The sequence below is a fragment of the Acipenser ruthenus genome, chromosome 9, assembly GCF_902713425.1.
Source record: "Acipenser ruthenus chromosome 9, fAciRut3.2 maternal haplotype, whole genome shotgun sequence".
NCBI classification, from domain to species: Eukaryota; Metazoa; Chordata; class Actinopteri; order Acipenseriformes; family Acipenseridae; genus Acipenser; species Acipenser ruthenus.
In genome coordinates, this window is record NC_081197.1 from 5,644,515 (window position 1) to 5,669,705 (window position 25,191).

Genomic DNA, 25,191 nt, shown 5'->3' on the forward strand with positions numbered 1-25,191 from the left:
GAAACAAAGAAATTGAATACCGGCATGGAAATAATATTTACATTGCCTATGATGTGCGCTTGCTACTGTATGCGTCACCACTTAGAAAAAGCCAGATTTTCGTATCTGTGTAGATCCACCAAACTCCATTATAATGGGCATTATAACCATTATCATAAAACAGAGAGTGCTCTCTAGACTGTAGCTACATAGGCGCTGGGGGAACATACCGCAGCCCACTGACTAACACAAGACAAGTGTTCAGAGTCTGCACACAGCAGAAACCGTGTGGCTGGCAGAGCGCGCTGGAGCAGCCGGGACTGTACGCAAGTGAAGCTAACGGCACCTGGCTTTATATTGCTACCAGTATTTTATAACACTATATAGTCATCGACAGATAGAAGGAGGGCTGGCTGGAGCAAACAGAAGGGACGATTAAAGTGAGACGCCAGCAAACAGAGGAGCTCTTAGGTCTGAACCGAAGGATGTACTGCTTGTGTCTGCTCGTCAGTTAGATACAGTGGACTCCCCCTGGATATAAGCAACTCTGCCATTCCGTGTCGTCCCACCAGGCTGGAAGGCTATTTGATCGCTGGATCATTAAAGCTCGCAAGACGAAACCAGGGCAGAAGTAAAAGCCCACAATTCTGAATACAGTAAGTATACCAACAGTTTTTTTTTGTTTGTTTTTTAAATCTCCATATTTTAATGTTGCTGTGTACCAGTAGCTTAAAGCCAGACACAACTACACCAGATCATGCAGAACCTATGGCATGTAAAATCTGTTTAGACTACATTTGAGATATATGTAGCCAATATAATTATTTGTAATTATTAATACCATTTTTGATCTACTGTACCGGTCGTGCTAATAAAGCTAAGTTTCAGACATTCACAGTGAGCCCTTATGATCTTGATGTTGCGTTTTAGTAAAGGTATAGGAGGAACTTGGAAAACACGTATGTGTTTAGTTAATTATGTTTAAAATAAGATAATATAAATATTAATAAAGATATGTTCAATTAATTTCCTACTGGTTAGTTAAATTATTATTATTATTATTATTATTATTATTATTATTATTATTATTATTATTATTATTATTATTATTATAAATAGACGGAGGTTATTATAGCAAATGTCCAGTGTTCATGGTAATTATTATATCAACAATTGGCGAAACTTACAGTATTAACTTTCTGAGTGGACCGGGTTTGCTAACAGGTTGCTTTAAAACCAGTTGATCATTGTCTTCCAAAACGTTTGTAAAACAATAGAATCATAGGACATTTTTTAAGGACACGGGTTCATTTTAGAAGTTCTGTGAAAATATGCACGTTAAGAACCGGAGCTGGTGCGTGGGAACGATACCTGTAACCTGGGGCGAGGAGATTAAATGGGTTAAAGCCAGGAGTATAGCAGTAGACCTGCATTTGGCGTCTGCATTTTGGAATCTCCTGGTCGTTCTGATCTCCAGCCTATTTAACAACATTACACGTTTGGTAATTTTAGTTTTTAGAAAGTGTTTTCGTTGTTATGGTATGTTTTGCTATAAAGTGCAGTTTCTTTATGGTTTCCACCAGCTCAGTACCAGTATGTTGGTTCATGTTATGTTATGTTAACGGTGATTATATACATTTATCATAAAGACACTTGTTCAAGCCCTATGCATAGATACTCTCTCTGTGTGGGAAAGACTCGTTATGTATTATTAATGACAATATCTATCAGACATATACAGTACTTGTTGCAGTTCTGTGAAACAATTCATTACAAAGTAATAGTTTTCTTATAACTGGGTGTTATGATTAGTCATAAACATTCAAAACAGTGTTTAATACATTTCAGAATGTAAATATTTAATGTGTATTCTTGTAAAAGAAACAGAATAGCCCTGCACTCAGTCTATATACTGTTGAACAGAGTTTGCCTTTACTGTAGTATAGGCATATATATGGGAAATATATACACAAACCTGAGGTTTAAATTGTAGTTATGGTGCCATGTTTTATATAGCAGGTTTTAAAAAGTAAAAAAATAACAAAAACACTGTGAGATAGATGCTTTTATACATTTTATCCAGTATTTGTATTTAATAATTTCACACACACACGCACACACACACGCACACGCACACGCACACGCACACACGCACACACACACATATATATGTCTGGCGAGTCTAGTTTTGCCTGGGCCAATCTGGTTTCGCCAAAGGCTTCTGGGCGAATCCCGAAGTTACCACTTTTTTTCGTCACTCGCCCGCAAATCTAGATTGGCCCAGAACTTGAAAAAGACGACTGGGTGAAACATTTTTTTTCAACAGTTTTGACTGAATTTCGGGGCTAGCCCTGGCGAGTCTAGTTTCAAAATCGATGCTGGGAGAATCTGGTTCACCCACGCCATTAATTTAGGCAAGTCTAGTTTTGTCCAAAGCTTCAACATCAATGCTGGCCAAATCTAGTTTTGCCGATGCCAATTATTTTGGCGACTCTAGTTTTGCATTTCTACACTCTCCCCTGCCAACTTCCAAGCGCGTTCCAGTGTACCTGCCTTGCCTCCACTTCAGACAACAATGTAGCGACTGTGTGCTGGGTTTCCAGCTGCGGTGCAGAAAAGGTAGGACACCAGGGCTGGTTTTAATAGCGGTTAATAACTCTTTTTATTAGCTCTTTCCCAAAAAGTAGAGAGAGAGAGAGAGAGAGAGAGAGAGAGAGAGAGAGAGAGAGAGAGAGAGAGAGAGAGAGAGAAAAATAATATGTTAATTGTTTGTGTTCAAATCTTCTTTTGTTTCATCTTCATTAAGATTGCAACAGGGTCAATAATGGCCCTGTTATATTTCACATATTTATTTGTCACTTGTATGTTTTATGTTTATAATTGTACACTTTGATTTGATTAGTGCATGTTTTTTTATATATTGTCGACAAGCACTTTGTAATTGATTCATCACTTTCTAGTAGCTTCTTCACTCAGTCCCTTTGTAATGCCTTATTGGGTACTGACTAATTGAGTTATTGATAGTTTTACCCACCTGTGTGTGGCGAGTTTGCCTGCGCGTAGGGAGGAGCGATACTTTTTTACTTTTAACTTTTTGAGAGAGAGAGCTAAAAAAAAAAACACGCTATTAAAACCAGGTGTTATGGTCCATCAAATTAACATTACGAAGGTCACTCTTGAAATCAGGACTTAAAGGATGTGTTGCAGTAAGAATACCTCTGTTAAGAAAGGGGAACAAGACTAAAAGGCTAAGTATGCACAAGAACACAGAAACTGGACTACGGAACAATGGTCAAAGGTGCTTTGGATTGTTGATGGATGGAGAGCAACATCTGTGCCTTCTGCCAGTTCTGTTGTCAATTCAATGCTTGTCTTCTTCCTATTCCTTAAGGATATTATCTTCAAGTATTGCTTATCCTTGTTAGACAGCTTTTTGGGTCTTCAAGTCCTGGATTTGTAGATTACAGATGACGTTTCTCTGTACTTGTTGATTATGCTTTGGATACCACACCTTGAAAATCAAGTGATGCGAGCTATTTAACTCAATGTTTTTCCTTCTTTATGCAAGTCAAGGTTGTTCTAATAGTAGAAAACACTAGTGGAGACTTTGAGTAAATTGTTGATGCTCATAATGCTTCAGAGTAGAAAAATGCAATATGTCTAAGACTTTTGCACAGCAGTGTATATATATATATATATATATATATATATATATATATATTGTGAGCGAGCTTGCCACTCACTCGGGTTCGTGCCCCTTTAAGAACTGCGACCCAGGACAGAGAAATGGAGGTTTAAAGCGCGGCTGCGCTATTTTTATTAAACAGAAACAAAATAAACACAAAACAAAAACCTAACTCCGTTTTTGGAACGCTTACTATACACACTGGAACCTGACTCACTCGCAGGACGGCTAAGCCGTTTACCTGCCCCAAACCTTCACAGGTTTAAACTGTACCTCTTTCTCCTGACTGCTCAGAAGCAGAGCACCTCTCCTGCTTCCTTCTACTCAGCAGCCCGGAGCATTCTGGCTTCACTCCTTAAATACCCTGCACCTGGTCCTAATTTAATAACAACCACCAGGTGCAGGGGATAATTAAACAATAAAACAATTAACCAATTTAAATTAACAATAAACAAATACAATTAAACTAAAACCAGTGTGCATTTTCACCTGTTTTCTGCGCAGGGAGGTTTTAACCCCCTCCCTGCTGTCTCACAATATATATATATATATATATATATATATATAGAGAGAGAGAGAGAGAGAGAGAGAGAGAGAGAGAGAGAGAGAGAGAGAGAGAGAGAGAGAGAGAGAGAGAGAGAGAGAGAGAGAGAGAGAGTCTGTATAAGGCTCCATTGTATCCAACTGAATCTATATAATACAGTATATACTATACACCTGCTTTTTTTTAGTGAATCTGTTAATCTGGACTTATAACACGGTTATTACATTTCTGAATCCAGGGCTGAGTGTAAATTAAATAAAATGGGGAAAAAAAACAACTTACCGTTAGCTGTGTTGACAGTGATTTATTTCTGCCCATTTCCATTTGGAAGCTGTACATCAACTGTTACAATGTATCAGGCTAATAGGAAACCAGGGGGTCACGTCTTTATCAAATAAGGAACAAGGAACAAGAAAAACTGTATGTAATTAACAACTGGCACATTGATGGAAGGTGCATTGTGTGGTGACGTGGACTCACATTCCCCCCCCCCCCCCCCCCAACTTGTATAATCTGCCAATAACTACCCATGCTTTAAACTATAAATAATCTTTATTAATTGAACTTAACATTTTTCCAGCTATTGACTGTGTTTTGGAATAATGGTCTACTTATTAAATGTGTACCTTATTGTGTCAATTGAAGATGCACACATGGGTAAATGCTGTCTGACTGTCCGTATGTGAAGTGGTTGATGGTGCCCTTTCGAAGTGTTCCCCTGGGACCTGGTCTTTCAGCAGATCTGAAACAGCTTCCTGTTGACAGCCTTCAAAAGAGCCCTTTAACTGGGTCCACTCAATTAGAATTGGCTTTACATTTAATACATTATCGGTGTATTGTCGTACCTTCAAAACATGACTTTTATAAACGCACTGCATTCATCTCAAACTGTGTGCTCTTTGTAGGGGCTGTCTACGTGGAAATGGTAAATATGCATTGTCTTTGCAATATCTTCTGGGTTAAATACCCTATTTTCTTAATGAATGAGTTTGTTTTATGAATAGTGAACACCGCAACAAAAATATGAAACAATAGCATGCAGAAAACATATGTGCCGTCTTTCAAAAAGCCTTGTTTATTATCTAACAAAGCTGAAGAATTAATTTGGTTTGAACATGGCCTCTTGGGTATTATAGAACAAATTACTTCTCGACACATAATCACTTCATATTGCTGATATTAACGTTTCACTTTAGTTGTATGACCTACGGTGATGATAATCTTATTGAAGGACATTTCATTTGAAGTGGAAATTTGATTGATTGAAAAAAGCTGACTTTAAGATGAATAAACTTTTATTGTGCCTTCAATAGCAACACATTGAATGCATTTTCAAAGTTAAACTAATCTCTTATTAAATAATGTTCCAAACATGTATGTACTTTTTAATTTATTTAGCCAATTGATAGATAATTATATACATAGATCTTTTTAAAAAACTTTTTTGATTTTTTTTAATGATTTACTTTTTGTTCTTAATTCTGTGTAAGGATAGACGTGACTTAATTTTCAAAGAATAATAGGTGGCAGGCAGTAACATATATTGTTTTTAATTCCTATAAGATCCCATATTGATTCCCATAAGATCCCCAAGATGGAACTGCAGCATTAAACACATCCTGTCATTTGTTGTTTATTATGACATCCTCTATACAGTTTTATGGAGTAGAGAACATATTAGTGTACACACACACACACACACACACACACTTATAATGACGCATGTCAGAGTATATTTACTTATGCTTTATCTTACATTTTTTTTGTAATTTATAATATGGATAAAAGATATAGAGATGTGTGAAAAGGCAACACTTCAACTGTTTGGTCATTACTTCACTGGTCTACATAAATATGTTAATTAAAAACATTATACAGCACATTACACTCTATACTGCAGTACCACAGCTACATGGAAAATGAGTTACAGAATAGCGTCTCAACCAACTGTATATATTGTTTTTAGTATGTGTGTGTTTAATAAAAGAAGAAATATGAGGGCCACAGAGGCTGTTTTGATTTGGAATTAAATAAATATGGCTGACACAGCACTGCTTAGGAAAGGTTTCTGTTTTTATATGCTGCAGTTCAATAATAATATTTATATTTTTTCATTTCAATCTAAAAAAAAAAAATAGATCCTTCTGCCATTTTCTGTTAAGTGTCACATTCAGTGGTAATAATTGCATTTAATAGAAGTCATTATTTCCCATTGTTCACATGTGCTTATTGTCAGAAAGCCCTACTTATTTCCTCACATTATGTACATGACTTAACTGCACAGAATTATTCTAAAATTAACTTGCTCTTCAAAAAAATGCAGTTGGCTTGCTTTTTTTAATTGAATTAAAGGAGTCTTGTTGATAATGCTGTATGAACTGTACTGTATATTTGAATGTGGAATGCTTTTGCACACAGCAGTGTCACATTGTTTTGCACAGCTCCCTCAGATTTCTGTTTGTTAAAGACTCTAAACCACTGTATACACCAGCTACGCTCTTGTCAAAACATTTGTTCTTATGTAGTGTAGCCCCCCAACCAATTTTCATCCAAAGTGTATTCAGACATATTTACAATATTGCAATTTTAGTAAACCTCATTCACACCCTCTTCAACTTTGATTAAATCCCATTCTTAGTCTGGGGGGCTCTGGATAGACCAGGAGAGCAACCACCAAGAAAAGGTGTTAAAACCAATCCTCGCCCAGGACAACTGGAAGCTGCTAGAGACTGGAATATGCTGGCAGATGTTGGTCAACGGCTTATTTTTCCACCTGAGATTGCCACCACTAACCTTCGACCAGATATTGTCTTGTGGTCTGGATCAGCACGCCTTGTTCACCTGATAGAGTTAACAGTGCCATGGGAGGACGCTGTAGATGAGGCGTATGAGAGGAAGAAACTGCGGTATGCTCAACTAGCCACTGAAGCGGAACAGCGAGGATGGAGAGTTCGGGTTTACCCAGTGGAAGTGGGTTGTCGAGGATTTGTGGCACACTCTACAACCCGGTTTCTCAGAGACGTCGGATTCAGTGGCCAAGAGTTGCGTCGCACAGTGAAGAACTTATCTGAAGCAGCAGAGAGGAGCAGCAACTGGCTGTGGTTGAGACGGAAAGATTCTGGCTGGGGACAGGTAAGTAAGCTGGGCTGAGTTGAGTGGGGGACGGAGGGGGGTGATGCTGGGACGCCAGAATCACCGTCGAGCCCTCTTGAGGTGTCGTGGGCTAGTCGACGAAACACTGAGGATGGAAGGTGCCCACTTGAAAACCCCAGAGATGTACCCTACTTAGCTCAATCCAGACGGTTGTCATGCTGATGCGCTGGGGAGGCCGCACTTTGGTTGATCCCCGGAGCCAGCATCGCAGCCGTTGTGTGTGCTGATGCACCAGGGAGGCAAAATAAGCTGATCCCTGGAGCCAGCATTACACTTCAGCCATTAACACCAGACAGAAGGATATCTACATCATCATATGGAAGGAAACGTAAATGGATGGAGACGCATATGGATCACATTAGTTTACTGTAAAGCTACGTCTTAGTTGGTGCTTATCTTGGCGAGAGCCGAGTTCAAATCAGCATGAAGTTTTAACATCTACTCTCGTGTAATGGAAATCATGAAGATCTGGATACGTCCAGTGACTGCTGTGAATAGTGCAGCTGGCAACAAGGGAAAGACCTTGTGACAGCCTGGAGAGACAGCTGACAGGAGGAAAGAGACCCCATTGGGGCTGGTAAGGGTTAGCTACCCTTGTCGGCAGTATCCAGCTCTGTGTTTACAGGATGCTGGAGACACCCGCCCAAGGCTTCTAAGAAATTAAAGAGAAAAATACCCCTAGAGTCTGCGAGAGCGGGGGCGGAAGATGACTCAACGTTGGACAACACGGTTAACGACTTAGGAACGGAAACGGATATGAGTATGGAGAGTACTTCACAAAAGACTAGTTCAAGATCTGCAGTTAACAAAGACATAGAACTCCAGGTTTGTGTCTGCGGCTGGAGCAAGGCGACAACGGTCAGGGGTTTGAAGATTCATCAAGGGAGAATGAAATGCTTGAGGGAGAAGGGACAAGGGCCTCGCATTGATCAGTACTTCTTACGAAGTCAGTCAAGTCAGTCGAATGAAATCCAGCGACAGGAAGCAAACCACAGTTCGCAGGATATCAGCACCCCTGTCATAGATGTGAGGAGGACTTGCATGGACACAGTTAGTGATGAACCTAATGATCCTTGTGAACCCGGTCAGACAAACCAGCATAAGAGAGAAAAGAACCTCAACGGGCACAAGCCTGGAGTTAAATGGCCAAGAGCTTGTGAGAAAACTGCATGGGACACAGTAAACACAGATCTCTGCGTTGCATTGGAAAGATTAAGTGGAACAGTTGAAAAGAAGCTGGATAAATTTGGGGACATCATCTACGCATATGGAAGTGAGAGGTTTGGAGTTGAAAAAAGGAAGGAAAAAGTACAAACTATTCCTGGAAAGTCTAGACGGCAGCAGGAGATTGAACGCTTAGTTAGAGAAAGGAGACAGCTGAGGAACCAATGGAGAAGAGCAGAACAAAGTCAGAAGGAGGGACTCAATCTCTTACAAAGGGTCATAAAAGATAAGCTTGCAACATTGCGCAGAGCTGAGCGCCTACGGAAACGTTACAAAAAGAAGGAGCGTGCGAGAACTAACTTTTATAAAGACCCATTCAAATTTGTAAAGAAGTTATTCACCAGTGAGAAGAATGGCACACTAAAAGCATCTAAGGTTGAGCTGGAGAGATATTTGGAGGAAACACATACAGATTCAAAAAGGCAGGAGCCTATGTCAATTCCGTCAGACATCCCACCTATCAATCCACCAGAATACCAAATGGAGGACTGTGCACCTAAGTGGAAAGAAATAGAGCAAGCTGTGAAAAAAGCAAGGGCTTCATCATCTCCAGGGCCTAATGGAGTTCCGTACAGAGTGTACAAGAGTGCTTCAGGAGTTCTACGAATTCTGTGGAAATTGATGAAAGTGGCATGGGAAAAACAGGTTGTACCAAGAGCATGGCGCCGAGCAGGTGGAGTCTTTATACCTAAAGAAAAAGATTCTACAAGCATCAGTCAGTTTCGTCCCATTTCCCTATTAAACGTAGAAGGCAAGATTTTCTTCAGCATTATTGCTCAGAGATTGTCAGCTTACCTATTAAAGAACTGCTTCATTGACACTTCAATACAAAAAGCGGGCATTCCAGGTTTCCCAGGTTGCTTAGAACACATCAATGTGATCTGGCAACAAATTCAATCAGCTAAAAAGGAGAGGAAGGAGCTCCATGTGACATTCCTGGATTTGGCTAATGCATATGGTTCAGTGCCACATGAACTACTTTGGGCAGCATTTGATTTTTTCAGTGTACCGATGACAATAACAAATTTAGTGAAAGCCTATTTTGGAGATTTGCAATTCAGTTTTTCAACTTCAGAATTCAGCACTACATGGCAATGCCTAGAGGTTGGAATAATGGCAGGATGCACCATTTCTCCACTGGCTTTTACCATGGCAATGGAAGTAATCATTAGGGCATCAAAATGGGTAGTAGGAGGAGAGCGCTTGGCTTCTGGAATGCGACTACCACCAATTCGAGCATACATGGATGACATGACAACCATGACTACAACAGTAGCCTGCACTAATCGATTATTGGGCAAATTAACCAATAACATTGAATGGGCACGAATGCAATTCAAGCCCACTAAATCAAGGAGCATCTCTGTAATTAAAGGCAAAGTAGTAGATAAAACATTCTTCATTAATGGTGAGGCAATACCAACAGTGTCTGAGAAGCCAGTGAAGAGTCTTGGGAGATGGTACGACGGGGATCTAAAGGACACAGTTCGTGTGGGAGAAGTTAGACAACAAGCAGTGGAAGGGTTGAAGAGCATAGACAGCTGCGCTCTACCAGGTAAACTAAAACTCTGGTGCTTTCAGTTTGGTCTACTGCCGAGGTTGCTGTGGCCACTGACTGTGTACGAGGTTTCTTTGACGACAGTAGAGAAGCTGGAAGCTTTAATCAGTTCATACATCAGGAAATGGTTGGGAGTTCCACGCTGCCTCAGCAGAGTGGGACTTTATGGTAAAGGAATACTGCAGCTACCAGTCTCTGCTCTAACCGAGGAGTTTAAGTGCGCCAAGGTCAGACTGGAAATGACATTAGTAGAGTCACGCGATAAATGCGTAAGGGAGGCAGCACCTGTGTTGAAAACTGGAAGAAAGTGGGCGGCAAAGAAAGCTGTGGAAGATGCAAAGGCTGCCCTTCGAATTGGTGATATCATGGGGCAAGTTCAGCATGGAAGAGGGGGTCTTGGTTTCAGTTCAACTCCTCCTACATGGCACAAGGCGGCCCCAGCTCAAAGAAGGAAGCTGGTAGTCAACGAGGTGCAAAAGCAGGAGGAGAGGATGAGGTGTATAAAGGCCATTTCCCAGGCCAAACAGGGAGAATGGATGAGATGGGAGAGTGTGGAACAACGCAAGATTGGCTGGCAAGACCTATGGTCAATGGAACAGAGCAGGATCAGTTTCCTCATCAGGTCAACATATGATGTTCTCCCATCACCACAGAACCTAAACCTCTGGGTAGGAGAGGATCCCTCATGTCCTTTGTGTTCATCACCTGCAACATTAAGGCACATTTTGACAGGATGTAAGGTGGCTCTTAGCCAAGGACGGTTTACTTGGCGCCATGACCAGGTGCTGCGATGTTTGGCCTTAGCATTGGAAGACAAGCGTAACATGACCAATAAGTTGCCACCTGTTCCATCAAAACATTACACACAAAAGACAACATTCCTCCGCCCAGGAGAGCAACCACCAAGAAAAGGTGTTAAAACCAATCCTCGCCCAGGACAACTGGAAGCTGCTAGAGACTGGAATATGCTGGCAGATGTTGGTCAACGGCTTATTTTTCCACCTGAGATTGCCACCACTAACCTTCGACCAGATATTGTCTTGTGGTCTGGATCAGCACGCCTTGTTCACCTGATAGAGTTAACAGTGCCATGGGAGGACGCTGTAGATGAGGCGTATGAGAGGAAGAAACTGCGGTATGCTCAACTAGCCACTGAAGCGGAACAGCGAGGATGGAGAGTTCGGGTTTACCCAGTGGAAGTGGGTTGTCGAGGATTTGTGGCACACTCTACAACCCGGTTTCTCAGAGACGTCGGATTCAGTGGCCAAGAGTTGCGTCGCACAGTGAAGAACTTATCTGAAGCAGCAGAGAGGAGCAGCAACTGGCTGTGGTTGAGACGGAAAGATTCTGGCTGGGGACAGGTAAGTAAGCTGGGCTGAGTTGAGTGGGGGACGGAGGGGGGTGATGCTGGGACGCCAGAATCACCGTCGAGCCCTCTTGAGGTGTCGTGGGCTAGTCGACGAAACACTGAGGATGGAAGGTGCCCACTTGAAAACCCCAGAGATGTACCCTACTTAGCTCAATCCAGACGGTTGTCATGCTGATGCGCTGGGGAGGCCGCACTTTGGTTGATCCCCGGAGCCAGCATCGCAGCCGTTGTGTGTGCTGATGCACCAGGGAGGCAAAATAAGCTGATCCCTGGAGCCAGCATTACACTTCAGCCATTAACACCAGACAGAAGGATATCTACATCATCATATGGAAGGAAACGTAAATGGATGGAGACGCATATGGATCACATTAGTTTACTGTAAAGCTACGTCTTAGTTGGTGCTTATCTTGGCGAGAGCCGAGTTCAAATCAGCATGAAGTTTTAACATCTACTCTCGTGTAATGGAAATCATTATGATGTAATTACACATTGCTGATTTGTCCAGAGCCAATGCTCCAAAAACAACGAGCTTCCTGGAACATCTTCACATATGTCTAATAAAAATGTCAGTGTAATCCTCCAGCGTGATGATTGACATATTATTCTCTATATAACAGATTCAATGTTCCCAGGGCATTTAATACCTGACAAATCAACGACCTGCTCCTTGAAATAAAAACAGTAGACACATTTTAAAAAACATCTTGTTGGGTTATGATATTGCATTTTTGTTTTACAAATGACAAATTACTAATTACTTGTGTTAATGGAGTAATACACCAACATTAACGTTGTATACTTTTTGCAGGGATTTATACAGCAAACATATTTAGACCTTCTTAAGTACAGTAGAACTGAACCAGAGATATGTACATTTCCCAATTCAACTAGTACTTCTTATAAAAACGTGATGGCTATTACAGGAAACATAGCAAAAAGGGTCAAAAGCCAAGTACAGTACTGTAGTCAGAGGGAATGGCTTACAATTACCACTGCCACACATGTTCTTTGTCTTTAAATGACTTTTCTTCTGATGGCAGTGAATGGGGTGGGAACCTAAACAGTCATACTTCTATAGACACGTTCTCTTTTCTCTATTTGTGTGTCAGTGAATTGGGGAGTTGGGGTGTTATTGTTTGCTGTGGTACTCTTAAGAGTCATGTCCAATGTTCCCCCGACCCACTTGAGAGTGAAATTATACATTATACCTTTCCACCAGGTATATCGGCTCAGCCATCTCAGGGCAGTTATAATGGTTGGAGTGGCCCGTTCCCTGGTTACCGTGAAGACCAATCTAGGTTACAATACATGGGTAGTAAACCGATATGTTTACAGGCACAACACAGTATTCTACTGTAGTATCACTCGATTCCTCCACTGCATCAGGTACTGTATCTGTCTCATTGAGTCTACGTTGTGGTGTACATTTATAATACAAAGGAATGGACGTGTCACATCCCATATGTACAGATGTGTGTATTATCTTCTGTACCTAAGCACAGCGTGTTGATTTAGATACAAGTAGAATTAACAGTTAATACCACTGGCTCGTGAAGTTCAAATAATCTATTTTTAACTTATAGTATTTTTGTTCTATATTTCCTGCACTGAGACTAGTCACTAAATTTGAAAAGCAGCTCTGTGTTCTGAAAGCTTTTACAACAAAGATGGAAAGCTTTGTTGTGTGTCAAACTCGCAGAACCGTGAATGTGTTCTGATTTAGGAAGCTGTGCTCTTAACTCTACCTTCTGTTTCAGTTACCCTATTAGTAGTATTCTTTGAATTGAAACGAGGGATTTGAAGCCTAAAGTAGAAAACTGGCCTTATTTCCTTTGAAGTGACTGGGACATTTGGACACCATGGAATAATCACTGAGAATTCAATTCACAAACCATTGTCCTGTTTTAAGTGTCAAAGTCCCACAAACATAAGACTTTTAAAAACTGTTTTATTTCAAAGCTGCCTTTAAAAATCAAAGTAAGGATTTCTCCCACAAGAATGTGACCCAAAGTAGTTGACTCTCGCTAATCTGGACCAGTTGGAACTGGACCCTGTTCAGATTAGTGATCAGAAATCAACCTGTGACAGAAGATAAGCCCTGCTGCTGTAAATAGTGTGGGGGGGAATGTAAGGTTGGCAGGGATGGGGTTAAATCTGTCCTTGCCAGCAATCACAGGTATGGCCATTCCTCAGTTAGGTAATTGATGCTAATTGGGGAGTGGCCACATGTATATAGGGAAGGAGAAATCCTTTGCCTTGGAGTCTCATTCCTGACGACTCAGTGTCTTGTGAAGCTGCAGGTCAAGCACATATGCACACTTTTATTAACAAAAACAACAAAATACTAGAACAAATAAAGACAAGAAGGCACAGGAACCCAAACAGGTTTAAACAAAGCAATAAGGAATACTAACACTGAGGTCAGGCTGGGCAGTCGCTTTCACGAACTAACACAGTTTTTACACGCAGGTTTTCTCCTTCCCTATATACATGTGACCATTTTCCAATTTGCATAAATGACCTAATTGGGAATGGCCACACCTGTGATTTTTTGGCCGAGGCAGATTTAACCCCATCCCTGCCAACCTTACACTCCCCCACACACACTATTTACAGCAGCATGTCGATTTTGGTGTGAACTATATCATGACCGATATTCCTGAGTATAATCTTAATTTGTGTGATTTATTATAAATTAATACATCACGTGTAGGGTGCAGGGTGCCTCTTTTATTGCCATTTCGCACAATTTTGTATCGCCAAAGTAGCTCATCTGCGCTTTACAGCCCTCTCACCCAAACCTTACATACAATACAATTGTATCAACTGTGTTTTACTAAAGAGTACCTTCTCCAATCTTTGTTTTATGTTTTTTAAACTTCATTAATAAGTAATAGCCCTATAAGGTAAAGCACCCAAGACAGCTGTAAATGTTTTGCACACTCATCACACAATTATGATGTTAAAGTTTGGTTTCTACACCTGCTACCAGCATGTAACTCGTTATGATAGCACGGTTCGGATTATACTTATAGGTCAGACTACAGGAGGATTGATGTTTAAGGTGTTCCCTGTGTCTTTGTGGAGATGCCCGATGTCTTAAAATATCTTTAAGTCTTTTGTCAAAGTACAGTAGCTACCATTGCTCTTCAGAAATAGTTATTTAGAAACACTGCCTTTAATAATCTGGTCATGACACCACTAGCATGGCATCTGAAGTCATGACACAGCCTATTAACTAGTAACTTGTTTATCGATTTTTTTCTTTGTAGTTTTTTGAAAAAACAAAATTGTGATGAAAGGTGTTTAAATAAAAATGAATACCCCTACTTGGCATTTAAGGGTTAAATAGATAATGCAGGGGTTTTAAAAAGTTTTTGGATGCTTTAGCAAAGCTGAATTGTCTGAAATACGTCAAAAAACGTCAAATCTTAATACATAGTAAACAGGCCTTTTCTCATGGGTGGTGTTTGCAAGGATCCCTTTTTAATCCTCAACATTGTCTACAGCCAAACCTTAACCACTAACTTCAATAGAGCGTAAATGATACATTAATGCAATATAGCCACATTGGGGAAATGGTACGTTTTAACGATCTCCCTTGCATATATAACTAATCTGATTAGCGCTCCTTTTTAAAAGTATAAAACCTGTTGGGACTAATATCATCTTGTATTTTGTGTGCTACTACTATTAATTACAGTGCAATTACATACATAGTAATTGACAATCTTCCCCATACTATTTTTTAAATGAATTCTTATTCTAATTGTTTTTGTTTGTTTCCATTATTTATTACAGATAACTCTTACCTCTTGTAGAGCAGGTGGGGCTGGCAGAGTTGAAAGGTCATATTGTTGCATGATTTGAATAGAAGGAGGAAGGCTATTCAGTTTGTAACGTAGCCTCTCTGTTCTGGCTCGTTTGACCAATTCAACCTGTGGCTGTGCAAAAGAGCCACAAAACCCACATTTTCACATTTATTTGGCAGGGATATAAATTAACCCCATCCTTGCCAACCACCACCAACACATAAACCCAACACTTTATTTACAGACAGGGCTCTGCCCTGCCATAAGTTCTAATACTTAGGGTTCTCCAGACATGCTCAAAGCCAGATACCCAGAATGACTGCAACACCCTAACATATTAAGGGTATACATAAAGTAATTCAAAAGTAAGCTACTTACCCTGTAACTAAGATGTTGTCAACAGTGCATACATACGAAGGGTCTTTGCTGGCGAAGAAGTAGGTCAGAGAGGGGTTCCTTTGTGAAGTGTTTTTCAGTTATGGCACGCTGAAGCACTTTCTCACCATTTAAGAGTTTTTGACATGGGCCAATTGGCATGGGAGTAAACCTAATTGAAAATGACAAATGCTGTGAGGCTCGCCCTTCGGGATCTGCTTGAAATCTGCTTGAAATAGAGAAAAGAAGAAAAAAATGCATCAAACTTGGATAAAACAGGAACCCTGGGAATTCAACAAGACAAATTACAACTCAAATTCTAAAAAAATAATAATAACAATAATCAAAACAGGGTGAGAGTAAGAAGATTCCTGTATTGTGAATGGCTAATAACATAAACTATAAATGCCACACATGGTTGAACAAAAAAGGACCCTGCTGCATACAGTAGCAGTTAGAGCCATTCTGTGCATCTAAATGAGCTCACACTGTTTTTAAATGTGTGTCTCATTTCAGTCTTTGCCAAATACAAAAGGGATGCTGGAGAACATATGCAAGAATTGACATGCCTAAATGTAAATGTCCCTTTAGTCCTCTTTCAGAAAAAAAGATTAGAAAGTAAAAAATCATCTGCCAAATAGAAAATTATAATTAAGAATAAATGGAGCCTTGATTGATGACACGCTTTTCACAGCAGACTACAGGGACAGCAGCACATTTTCAGACAGATAATAATTCTGCAGCATGCTAGCCAAGACTAGCTGTACTAAAACATGGAGACATATGCTAAGAGGGTCTCAGCTAAGCTTGAGAGTTTAATACATTTCTGCAAAAAAAGACAGCATTAAAATCCTTTGAAATAATTAATGCTGCCTTACAATGAAGGAGCACAAGAGGATTTAGAGATCTGCTCCACACTGTGTGCACTGGAGACAGAATAGAAACCGCTGTGTTGTAAATGCACAATTCCCATTACGCGATCTGAACTTTTTTAATCAGACCATCAGATCTGCACTGCTCCGACAACTTTTATTTAGAAAGGCACCAGGGACTGTACAGCCAGGCTATGTTGATATCTTTAGCCTCAGCATGCTCACAATTTAATTGCTCATGTTGTACAGTACATTATTAAGCAACTTTTCTTGTCAAAAAAGTTTACTGGAGCGTAGAATGATTTGGAAACTCTGTGGTGTGTTTTGCACTTAAAATAATTTATTAGAATTGCATAAATGTTAAGCATGCCAGTAACATACAGGTACTGGACAAAAAAATGGAAACACCAATGTAAAATAACTTAATAGGGCATTGGGCCAATATGGTATCCCACTCTGTGGAGTTCTCAGCGGACCGTTTTTGATGAAACTGGCTGCGCGCGCCCCAGATTGAAATTTGCAGTTAATTGATCTGCAGTTGCTCGCCTGTTTTATCTTGCACTTTGAATTAATGCACGGATATCACGGTCCTGGAGAATGCGCTTCCGCCCACTGTTGCCCTTTGCTGATGATATCTTTCCCTTTGAGTTCCATGCTGACATCACTTAAGACACCGTTGCTCGTGAAACATCAGCATGTTGAGCTGTCTTGGTCACTGAAGCTCCTGCCAAACGCGCCCCAACAATCACCCCTTTTTCAAAGTCACTGAAAGAGCAGCCATGCTAGCCATAATTATAGGGAACCAGGCCTGTCCAGCATTTTTATACATGACCCTAAGCATACTGGGATGTTATTTGCTTAATTAACGCATGAGCCACACCTATGTGGACTCCTTTGCTTTCAATATACTTGGTGTCCCTCATTTACCCAGGTGTTTCCATTTTTTTTGTCCACTACCTGTACATCCTCAGCATGGCGATGCAAAATCAGAGCTATCCGTAGCATGTAGAAATAAACCACTATGACCTACATCTACAGTATGCATATGCAAAAATGTAAGTGCTGTATGACATACATTCTGGCAGACATACATACAGATAGGTTTCTCCATATATCCCCAGACTCGGATTCTCTCAATGACGTGCTAAAGAATGTCTTAATCAAGTTCCATCCTAATTGGATAAGTGGTTATCTATATGTAAAGCTAAAACGCAGGAACATTAATCTACGTACAGGTGTATGAATAAATACATCTGTGTCACTGGGTGTATAAATTCTATTTAAAACTCAGTGTAGATAGAATAATGATATAGTCTACTTTTATACATCCTCTTCAGACCTCCACGTCCAATGGAATGCATGGCACATTGTATTTTGCTGAAGGTGTTTAATTTTCTTGTCAGACATTGGAACATTTTCTAAATTCAGTATATCTAGAGTGTCATTTTTCCGTTTGTCCCTTCAAGGAAACTTTGGACACGTTAAATAATTAAAGTGCAGCACTGTATTACATTGTATTTCTATAAATCTTAGAATCCTCTTCACTGTTAATACAGTTTCAATGCTATCATTGATCTACAGGCTGTATAATTAAAGGTTTTCAAACTGAGACATTGTATTGATGTCAACTGCTTTTATTAAATTAAACAAATCCCAAATGTGTAGAATGTCAGTAATTCCCTGTCAATAATGCGTGTGTGTCGTTCCTGTGGATATGTGGCTAGAGATACACTGTACCAGTGTGAAATATTCACAGAAATTAAACATTGGACTGTTGGATGTGATTTTTGGTTGTGCACTGTTTAATCAAGTGGTTAGCTTGGTGAGGTTCTGATAGTTGATGATGGTTGCTCAGCTAGACTAGACCATGGTTAATCACGGTCATTTATTTTTCATATTTCCCCTCAATTATGTACAAGTGACCATGGTTATTCTTATTAACTTATAGTAACAGCAAGGACCACATTGCAGCATTTACTGTATAACATGCAGTACAAACAATTTGAATCCCAAATGTTATACTAATAATTAAACACCACCAGCTGTTAGACATTGAACACCTTACAGCTCATTCAGTTAATAATACTGTTGACTGCCGTGCAAAAAAAGGGGTTGGTTCTCCTGCTGTGATATTTTTTACTTTGCTCTCTTTAAATCCTTTTTAAAGCATTTTACAAGCACAAAACATCAAATTATTTATGTACTGTAACAGAAAACACAATGATAAAATGTACATTGGCACTGGAGGTAAGAAACCTGTTATAATTGGATAGTTTATGGCTGTGTGTGTTGTCATGGCAGATCTGTCAGTTTACAATTGTGTGTGTCTATATATATATATATATATATATATATATATATATATATATATATATATATATATATATATATATATAAGAAAGATGATTTCTAATGTGTGCTTTATACATTTGTGTATGTTTACTGTATAGGCGTTTTACTTACCGTCACTTATTTTTGGTAGGTTGCACATTTTATATTGCACACAATATTTATGCTCTGCAATATCTTTTTGACAAAATCTCTTGTTATTGGTGCATTAAGAGAGAACAGGTTAAAGCAACGTTTCTCAAATGCATCCATCAGAGTGTTTTTTTTTTGCAGCCACAGCATACCCCCAGTAACCCCTCAGTCTCTCTTAATCAGTCTTTCAATCATGTTTTTGCTGTTGTCAAGTTTCAGCCTTGCATTCTGATTCCTCTTACCTTCTGCTGGCAAACCCTAATGCTTGTAAAAGCCATACTGATTCTGATTGTGCGATTACTTGAGCCGTCTTTCAGTTCAGCACTGCACCTTTGGCTTACATCCCCATCTTCTGCAAGCTTTGCACAGTGCCTGCTCGTGCCTGGCTGTGCTGATTGGATAATCATTGCAAACATCTTGCTGTTGATACAAGGCATGGATAAGATGTTTTAGTCTATTTAATTGATCTTACAATGGGAGAATCTTAATACCACTATCATCTAAAGCATCAAAATATGAACCTTCCTGTTTAATAAAAAAAAAAAAAGATATTGTTACAGACAGAAATCAACCAAGGACATTTACATGCACGGTGGGATTTGATTTTCATAACCTCTGGCCCTTTAAAAGTGATGGTATTTAGATCCGCTGCCATTAGATCAGCTGAATAAACCCCATTGAGTTTGCAAAGTTAAGTTTTTGCTCAAAAGAGCCAGCATCCCACGTTTCAGTCAAACATACCTTCGTCAAGGCTTTTGATGCCACTTATTCCTATTTGATATTTAAATCTATTAATGTGTTTGTGATGTAATTTACTACATATTTAATGTTGTAACAATCTACTATTCTATTTAAACCTTCAGGCATCATGGTGTTGAGTCTTTATCCATTTATTTTCTTTTATTCTTCTGTATTGTAAATTATCTAATTTGATTGTAAAACTACAAATTGTAGGTCATTCATGTTATGTTCATTTTTTGTAATGTGTTGAACTATTGGTTCATTTACTTTTTTATTTCTTGTGTTTGATAGGTCATTATGTATTATTTTATAAAATGCAGAACCTGTCTCTTCTACATATTTTATTTTGTTACATTTTGTGCAAAATATACCATAAATAAGGTTGCTCGATTTTGCATGGCGCGTTTCGTATGACTGAATTGCGATTTCTCTTTTATCTTTACAAATATATCTGCATACTTTACTTGTGCCCTTACAGCTGATTTGAAGTTTGTTATTACAAGTTATTACTTAACTGCTGATATCATTGAAAAGGTCGACCTCAGTTTTTGGTAATCAGCGTTGACGGACAAGAATCTAAAGCAGCTGTTGATTATTGTCACCTCCGGTAGTAAAATGATCCTTCGAATGCAGCTGATGGGGAAGCTGTTTCTGTACATCGAACCCATCCGTCATCACTCAGGGCTAACAACACTAACTAGAAAAAAATGGGAAAATTGCAGAAGAGTGGGTGATGATGCATGCACATATAAATCTGTACATAAATGTAGCAGAGATTTGTTTTCAAAAGTAATGGGTCTATATTACTATAAAACCAGCCTGGTAGGAAAGCGATGTCAGAGTCTCAATTAATGTATAAGCTTGTATCTGCCTGTTGCAAGATGTGAGGAAGTATCTGGTCTAATTTATTCTGTCCTTTGTGACATTGCACAGCTGAAGAGGGATGCAATTTAATCTGGAGTATCCAATGAATATTTTTTCATATTTTCTTACATTGCATTGTTATCCTGTAATATGCACACATTAAATGAGGCGAGATGGTGCCTGTGGCTATCTTAAAATGCATGAGAGCTTTGTTTTAAAGAGTCCGCAGGGCTGTGATTTGATTGGTAAAATCAAACCAGCGTCACAGTTTCCATTGTGTACTGTATAGTTGTTTACCGAGCATTATCACTAATAGATGCCCTTTAAAAAGTTCTGTTCGGTCAGGGAAACTGTAGGCTAAAAAACGATTTGATGGAACACAGTTTGGTTTTTTAATCAAGTTTCCACGGTGCATATGCAGCCTGACAAGATTCCACAAATACAACCTTAAAGTCAGCTGTGTTTGAGCTGATTTATCTGAAGCTGTAGCGGACCCCTGTGAACTTGCAGCCACAGTTAACATTCAGGTGGCAACACTTCTACTCTAGTCGTGAATCAAAGGATTGCATTCTACCAGAACGTGTATTATTGTTTTCCAACACCAAGTAACATTCAACATGTTGTGGTAGACCTGCCTGTTAACAAACTGAGTAATCCAGCTTTGCTCTGTAGCTGTGAGGATTTATGCACAGCACAGGGGAGAGAGAGAGATGGCAAAACACGGAATGAATTATCTATAGGTGTAGAGGTGCAAAGTTTCTCTACTAAATTTAAACTTATAAGAAATTATAGGAAGTCATGATAGGACCTGCGTTGTGCCCTGTGTATGCCGGGTTAGGATCCGGCTCACCGCGACCCTGTAAAGGAGTAAGCGGTTAATGATAATGGATGGATGGATGGATGATAGGACCTGTATAAAACCCTGCAAATGCATTAACATTTTAAATGAGAATTGTAATTGTCCTGTGGGCATCCAGGTTGTTTCTCACACATTTTAGCAGCACCTACATTATATTTTCAGAAACAATAGCTAATCTGAACAATAGTTCAGATTAGCTGGGTGAGGTTTGGAAAGCAGCTTGAAGAATTGATTTTTTGTACTGACAGTTGCTGAGGGATGATAAGATAGAACATGCATTTTGACCCTGAACAGGCCAGCACGTTCTGATGCTTTACTGTCATTTTAAATACTGTTTTATTCAAAGAATGTTTTAACATTCCAGTAAAAGTCCCTCGTTTAGGGGTGTACAAAATGTGTTACTCGCTCCTACACTCGTTACTGACAGTTTGCGACCTTTGTATACTGGTAAAAATGAGAGGAAACTAGTCTGCCAATTGGCTTTTAAAACACGCAAGGAGGAAGTCAGTTGCCATTGATTGGTACTCAATTGTAAACATGGGAGGACAACTTTTCTTTTTTTGAAATCAACACATTAATAAATGGATTTATTGAATACTGTACCTAAATACTCCTTAAAGACAATTCCGAGTACAAGTAACGCGTTTTTGTACACCCCTACTCTGCATACACAACTGCAATGCAATTTACTTTAGTATTGCAAATCTTTTATACATTTACATTTTTTAGTGGATTTCTTAATACTGAAGAGAGAATGATTTTTTTTTTTTTTTGTTTTCCTAATTCAATTGAGCTCTGTTTGGTTTAGCTTGGTATTGTTGAAAGCACATTTTCACCTATCTGTGTCTTGTATTATTAACTATTTTGACTGTTAACTGTTAAATTAAACATTTCTGCCCCTAACCCCTAGAAGATGAAAATATCACTTTCTCTTCTGGTGACCGTTCTCTTGGGTAAATAAATTATTAAGTGGCACCACAGAAAATGTTCCCTTTGTGACAGAATGCCGCATGACACCAATACCGTAGTAAATAATTCTGTTCTGTGAAAAAATGATTGAAACATTCTAAACATTCCAGTAACATCCGGTAATTTGCATCAAATATACAATTCTATCTATATTTGCACAGGCAAAGTAGGCTAACACAACATGAAGCTTGTGGAATGACCTGTGCTTACGCAGGAAGAAGCTGGGTTAAGGATCTCACTGACAGTTGTTTAAAATAGAAACTTCTGCAGATGTAACATGGTTAACTATTGTCTACTGTTTTTAGGTTAGGCTACTGCTGTGTACTTCTCTTAGGTCTGGAGACTGCTCTGTTTTTTAAATGTGTTAAAGGTCCCACTGACCCGTATTTGACAAAATAATCACTCAGAATACGAGGCTGCAGTATCTTAGAACTGTCAAGATGGCAAATCTTTATTCCCTCTCTCTCTCTCTCTCTCTCTCTCTCTCTCTCTCTCTCTCTCTCTAACTCTCTCTCACACACACACACACCTCTAGCACACACACCTGTCAACATCGATAAATAGACTCTTTGGCAAAATGAACTGCAGGCGTACCTCAAAAGTAAGCAGTAAAATAATGGTTAATATCTAAGCGTACCAGTTGCCGTCAATAACTTTTTCAGTATTCTTACTTTTGGGTGAGTTTGTCTCGTTGATTATACTTTCCTTTAGAATTTTCCTATTTTGGAGTTTAGTTTTTTGACATTTCATATAGAAGTACATCTGTAATATTTGTGATGCACAATATACTCTATGTGTATAGGGTTAATTTTGCAGATTACTCAAAGAAGGTCACACAGGTGAATAGATCCCATTGTAAGCGTGCTCTTTATAGTACTACAGAGTAATGCGTTGAGTAAAAGCTTGTGTTTACTGGAGCTCCTCACACAGGCAGACTCTTTAAACATGTCAGTAAATACAAGTGAGATTACATGCGCCCAGCACATTGATTGGCAGCTGCTGTGACATATCGAATCCGGTTCTTCTATTGCTGTGATGGAAAGGCCACTGTCAGTCACTGTTCCACTGATGCGGTTAGATGGAAACTGTAGGGTGTGTTTTCTTTTCATTGGGTTTCTTTATCATAATGAAAGCATGCTTCCCTCTTAAACTTCACTGCAGTATAACATGCTCAAAGTGTCTAATTTGTCTACAAGTACACTAGATGCATCCTATTATACTTGTAGCTGTTATATGAAAAGTGATTTATTAGGTCCTGGTTTAAAAGAAGAAAAGAAAATATGAGCTGCTTACGCCTCAGATCAGTCATTCATCGACAGAGTGTTGCGTTATGCAGGATGTCTTTGTGTTGTCCCTGTATAACAACAGTGGGCTCTGTATATAACCTGAGATACAGATTTGGAGACCTAATGCAATCAATGGCAGAGATTCCACTAATAAAAGATCTCTAATACTGTAGTATAGGCCAGTTTATAAGTATGGCAACACATGGGGAAAAATAAAGAAGGTATACGCTTGATATTTGCATGGGAAAATATTACTGTGCAAGTTTACCAGGATATACTTGTATGCGTGTTATGTAAAGGAAGCTGAGTTCAAAACTCAGCCACTCACAGAATAATGCTGCAGAATAATCACATCAACAGTATTGACCAATTGATTAAAAACAAAAACATGGATATCTATTACGGATACATTTTTAACATGAAGATAAAATGCCCCTATCTTCAAACATTTTAAACAGCCGTGATTAAAGGGAAGGATACTAAGCAAGCACAGTACAAACAGCAGTTACTCTAATCCATATGCTGCACATAATGAGAAGCTCTTTATTTAACAGGTTGCTGCAGTCTCATTTCTTCCATACACACCTTAGCTTAGAACACTCCAAACTCAACAGTTCAGTTTGGGCACGAACAAATGAAACGTGGGTATCGTAATGGAAAGTGGGTATTGATCTTGTAAAAATCTAATTGTAAAGTATGAGGGAGTTCTCCTTTAAATAGAAACAGAAAGGTTAGCATATCAATGAGTGATGTCAATAACAGATTTGTTTTTAAAATGACCGTGTACGCTATCCCAGCGCTGCAGTTGCTGACTTGAAATCAAGAGAGAATCTTTTCTAATGTTCACTTAAAAAAAAGATATTGACTTTCTGGTACCCAATTTCAGCAATTCCCCAGCCCCTGTGATTTATAATCGCATTGTGTTATACAAGCACAGAGTGCATTGTCCTCTGTGTGGTATTGTCAGGAAGAGCTTGTCTACTGGGCCATATGGAATAATTACACTGGCAGCAGTCAAGGGAAGGGGGCACTCGTGGTAACTGCAATACACAGACAGCAGAAAGCGAAAGAGAGAGAGAGAGGAACACTACATTGATACCCAGAGGATTTACTCACAGGAGCCCTGAGTGGCATATCAACTGGATCACTACCAGACAGATCCACCCCCTTTTCCCAGCCAGGGTTTTGTCAGCGTGTGCAGCCACCTAATGCACAGGAAGAAGATAACGTCTCTTATTGCTACCAGTTATAAAGGCTGCTATGTTGCAGCAGCTTTCTATCAACATTTGGGATAATTGCAATTGCATGCAAGCCCTGAAATACAGGCAGGTGAGTCTTTTCTACCATTATACAGTATACAGTATATAGCACTATACTGGCACCTACAGGTGTTAGGGTTATAACATGAGCATCTTCT

At 39.3% G+C, this 25,191-nt stretch overlaps 1 protein-coding gene across 5 annotated transcripts in view; it reads left to right on the forward strand.

Annotated features, from left to right (window-relative positions):
* The first annotated feature begins 217 nt into the window (after nt 1-217).
* LOC117962480 (contactin-5-like) overlaps nt 218-25,191 on the forward strand; it is a 216,380-nt gene continuing 191,406 nt past the window's right edge. For 3 of the 5 annotated variants that reach the window (XM_059030946.1, XM_059030943.1, XM_059030948.1), the window contains exon 1: nt 219-635. The gene's annotated coding sequence lies outside the window, so the exon portion shown is untranslated. Of the gene's footprint in view, nt 636-24,917; nt 25,104-25,191 lie in introns of those variants that run through there. The other 2 variants (XM_059030945.1, XM_059030944.1) reach the window with 2 other exon arrangements.